Source organism: Talpa occidentalis, unplaced genomic scaffold (assembly GCF_014898055.3).
Source record: "Talpa occidentalis isolate TD23 unplaced genomic scaffold, MPIMG_talOcc4v2.1 talOcc4.12, whole genome shotgun sequence".
NCBI lineage: Eukaryota > Metazoa > Chordata > Mammalia > Eulipotyphla > Talpidae > Talpa > Talpa occidentalis.
In genome coordinates, this window is record NW_023601212.1 from 52,693,018 (window position 1) to 52,698,157 (window position 5,140).

A 5,140-nucleotide genomic window follows, 5' to 3' on the forward strand; every position below is an offset into this window, starting at 1 on the left:
CAAAAGAAAATGAAAAAGATAAGAGACCTACACCCCCACCCCTCATCCACCAAGACACTTGAAACTTCTTGCAGATGTGTTTCATACTTTTATGTAGCCACCTAGGTTAGCAGACAGTAAATATACATCCTTTCAATAATGTTTTAGTTTGTGCATTTCCCCAGCTTATCCAATAGTTGAGCAGACATTACACAAGCAATCCTGTATTGAAGTAGGGAAGTAGTAGGAATTCCCATTCCCATTTTACAGATGATGAAACCCTTGATACAGTGAATAATAGCAGCTTGCACTAAATAGTGATTTGCCATTTGTCAAGCATTGTGCTAAACACTTGATTATGTGATCCAATTTAATCCTTATAACAAGCCTACGACCTTGTGCTATTATCTTCATTTTACCTATGATGGAAATAACACTCAGAGAGGAGGCATAACTTGCTCACATTTACAAATATGGAAAATTAGGGAGTAGAGATGGAAGCTTAGGGTTTTCAAAACTCTGGTTCCTGTTTTCCAGGTCAGTCTACTCTCCACAAAATTAGCAATCTTTTTCGTTTGTTTGTTTTTGCATCTACCTTCTCAGTGGCAAAATTCTATCTAAATAAAAGCTCAGAGCATCTCCAAATATAATAATAAGGTACAGTGTACCAGAATTTGCTATGCATTTTTCTTTCCACAGACCTTCCTTATTTCTCTCTTATAAACACCTTGAAAAATAGCCAGGGCAGGTGTGTGAATTTGGGTTTTACAGATGTGCAAATTGAAATGCAAAGCTCTTGCTTAGGCTAGTGACCACCCAACTAGGAGGGAGCGTTGGGAAGCCTCAGCAGAATTAGAGCCAGAGGTCCTTGCTTCTGATTTCAGGTCGGGGGCTACTTGGGGTCTCTTTTCAGACCTCATGAGCCTACACCTTCAGAAGCTGACTTGTCCCCTCTGATGTTCCTTGTGAGAAGTCGAGCAGACTTACTACAAATTAAATTTCTGGATGCTTGAACTGATGAACAGGAAATGAGGCTGCTAATGCTCAGAGGAATGAAATTGAGATGCATTTTTTTTAGAAGAATTTTGGGCCCAGTGGCCTCTTTCTGTCCTTCTCTTCCCTGTGTCCTTCCAGTCTCCATGGAAACCCCAAATCAATGCAGCTTATGTTGATTCATGTTTTTAACTGTTACTAGGAAGCTACAGAGTGGAAATTGCTTTTAAAAGATTTGTGGAAGGGCTTGAACGTGCTGACCAGAATTCAAATTTAATATCCAAATGACTGTTTTATTAAAAGCTTTTAATGTGGTATTATCTTAGGTGGTATGCTGATTAAACAAACACACAAAGGGGTATTCGGCAATAAACCTCTTCTTCCACTATCAAGGCTTTAAAAATATTATATTGCAGATATTAATTCCCTTTATCTTTGCTTTAATTACATTTTTGTGGTCTATGTGACAATGCCATTTGGTCCTCTTGCTCTTGATTAATTCTATCCTGCCCTAACTGGGCTGTTGAGAATGATAGTTTGCAAATTACTTAGGTACCTTGCACCTGCTCCTGAGTATCACTAGCATTAGGTGGACTTTAGTCTTGACCTGCAGACAGCAGAAATCTAACGTGTTTCTGCCTAAGGAATCCTTGATGATTTTTCAGAATTTTTTTTGTGAATTCAAAATTGAATTCAGCAGACATTTATTAAACACCTGCTCTTTATGTGAGGCAATGAGGATTGATAGCAAGTCTCAGAGTCTGCCTTTGTGGAGCACAGTCATTCGGGAGGATCAGAAAACATAAATCACAGGATAAACTACAGACTGTAATGCAGGATGTTAGAGAATCACAGCAATGTGGTAGTGTTGGATGTGGGGGCTCCTCCTGATTGAGGGAGTTGTGAAAAAGCTTTCGAGCTTTTAGCTTTTTAGCTTGGAGATATTGAGTGGAAGGAGGTAGGAGGCAGATCCAGGGTAGGAACATTCTTTCTGGGCAGAGGTATCTGACTGTGCATGTGCATGTATGTGGGCTGTGTGCCTTTGTGTGTGTGTGTGTGCAAATGTGTATGTTTGTTTGGATGTACTGTGTGTGTATATGTGCATGCATGTATGTGCATGTGCAATGGAATATAATACTGTATAGATAAATGGGACTGATTTATTAGAATGTCAGCAGGACAGGGAGCTGCAATATCCCATCCAAGGTGATCATACAATTGATCTGCTTTAGTATATCTGTCCTGTGAGCAACTCTTGTGGTATATATCTGAGGGTGTGTGGCAATTTGGGGATGAAATGTGGGCAGGAGATCAGTTGTTGAGGAGAACAGAGAAGGACATGCATTGTGCTGGATGTTGAATAACCTCTGACAAGGCATTACCGATGGGTGGGAGGGGAGGAAGTTAAGCACTATCAGAAATATAACAGCAAAGTTGAAAAATCAATTCAGTAATAGTAATGGAGAAAGAGAAGCCCAAAATACTTGTACTTATTTCCTTGGGGGCTAGGGTAGAATGATATCATAAACAAGCAGAGGGAACCCAGTAGGAATAGGCGACTGGGAGGGCACAGTGGTTGATGCCCATGCAACTAAGTCCACGGGATCTGAGAGGGTGGTGCTGTCCACTAGACCTCTGGAGAAGCAGTCTGAGCTCAAGAGTGGCAGGACCAAAGCACTGTTTCTGTAGAGAAGCAGTTACCAGTGACCAGAAGGGTAGGATTTCCCAGGAGGAGCAAATGTAGAATAGGAAATGTAGAACAAGAAGAGAAGAGGTACAGGGCAGCACCAGAAGTCAGAGCAAGGCTTGTCACTATTACTTCCTAGGAAGACCATGTGTGGGCATTGGAGGTGTGCTGTGCCCAGGTTCCAGCTGGTATTTCAGGAGCCGTCACCAGAAAAGTACCTGTAATCTTGGGGCAGGGCTCTCATCCTGAGGAAAGCAGAGTCCAGGTCGCTGAGGGTATTTGTCATGAGCACTGCAGCCCACTTGCCTTTTCTTTTCTTTCTTTTTTTTTTTTTTTAAAGATTTGTTTATTTATTTATACAAGCACTGGGTACAGTCAGAATTGTGGGAGGGTGAGAAAATTCACCAGAGCCAGAGTGGGGAGCAGAACAGGCAGAAGGACCAAAATACACTGCTGAGGGGAGCAGCGGGTGGCAGGAGAGGTCTGCGTGCCATGTGGGACCCTCACTCGGTGGCCCGGGGTGGAACTGGCACTGCAGAGGCTGCGGACAGCTTCGCAACCCAGTGCTCAACCGCTGCGCCACGGGGGGAGGCCCTCACTTGCCTTTTCTTACTTCTTCAGGATAGCCCACACTAGAATGCTTCCACTAGGTTCAACTTAATATCCTCTGGGGTTCTTTATGCACCTACCTCTATAAGAAGAAATGTCAAGTTGCTTCTAAAACTTGAGTGCTACTAGTTACTCTTTGGTTTTTAAGTAATGAAAGTTTGACTAGTCTTAATTTTTTTTTTATTATTCATGCTAGATGCATGTCCACACACCCTTGTCTTCCTACTCTTCATATTCTGTTCTTTCCTTTAAAAATTTATCAATGATTATATCTTTTTTTAACACTTTGGGTTCACCTATTGGCTTCCTGTGATGATATCATGTTGTTAAAGGCTAATCAAAGATTCTGAAGCCTGGTTAATACCGGTCAGCTTCCACAGAGATGGCCCTGGCTTATTTCCTCAGTGCCCTTAAATCCTAGATACCAAACTGGGGAGGGGTCCATGGTCCATGGTGGAGGATGACAGGCACTTTGGTGGTGGAGGTGCTGTGGCCACAGACATGTGTAGAAGTGTGATCTTATGTACCTGGTTACAGCGTTATAACCAATGCTACCTCAATAAAAAGTAATACAATAAAATAAAATCCTGGATGCCAGCCTGGGCAGCATGAGACTTGGAGGAGTCCTCTATTCCACCACCTTTGCCCTGGCATAGGGGTTCCAGGAGGACATGACCTTTATGTTAGAACAAAAGCAAAGCAGGTTGGAAATGCCAAGGTTGGTATCTGACACCAGCTGTGTACTTACAAAAGACTTCTCTGTTCTTCCCTCTGTGAAATGGGAATGATAAAGGTGTTGGCCTGTGAAGAGTGTGCAAAGAGTTAAATAAGATAACTGATAATTCGAGTGCAGTGTTTGTCACGGGGCCCTAAACATGAGCCAGGTGTGTGGAATCCAGGACTGGCCCGTCTTTAAGGGGTAAACATTCCGGGGATGTGCTCACCGATGGGCTTTGTTTCACCGGTTCTCCTGTGTACCTGTTTCTTAGAATGCAGTCGATCAGGAAAACGTCCAGAGGTAAAGGATTCCCTTGTGCTTGAATTCCAACCATGCCCCCACCTCCCCGTTACCAACAGGATTCCAGGCAGTGATTATGAGGAATGGAAAGCATTTTCTTCCACTTCATTTTATAGCTCTAAGTTCCCTTAGCAGAGGGGCACTGTGGACATTGACAGAGAGAGAGACAAAGAGTCACTGTGGAAGCAGCATCAGAATTTTTATTTCATTCTATAATCAGGCAATGTGTGGTTGCTGCAGAATCAATTCACTTCGAGGACACAGGATCTGAACCAATCAGCCTGCCAGGAAAGACCGGGACCCGGAGAAGTTCTGCTCTCAGAGTCTGAGCACACGCTCTGGTCCTTGTGTCACGTCTCTTTGAAAAAGCTACTTCTTTTCTAGCCTCAGTTTTCTCATCTGTAACACAGAAGTGATGATTAAACCCTCTTTAACTATGGCATGGGATTGTTGAGTGACAATACATGAAAATACTCTCTACGTTGGCATCTAGTGTCTTTAATACAAAGCAGTCACTTTCCAGACGGATCTCTGCTGTCTCTAGTGAACCCTGCCTTCTGGGTTTTGGAAATGACTTGCGGCGAAGCCCCATTTGGAGCCCGCTCCTGTGTGGAAACAGGAGACTCAGCCCTAGAGATCTAGAGCAGAATAAGGGAAGGGCAAGCTTTATTCCAGGGCAGAGGTCTGCAGACTTTGGCAAGCATCCGAATCACCTGGAAGATGGGGGTGGCCCCATCCTAGAGTTTCTAATGCTGCAGTCCTGGGGGTGGGGCCCGAAAATTTGCATTTCTAACACATTCCCAGGGGATGTTGATGCAGCTAGTCCAGGTACTCCACTCGGAGAATTCCTTTAC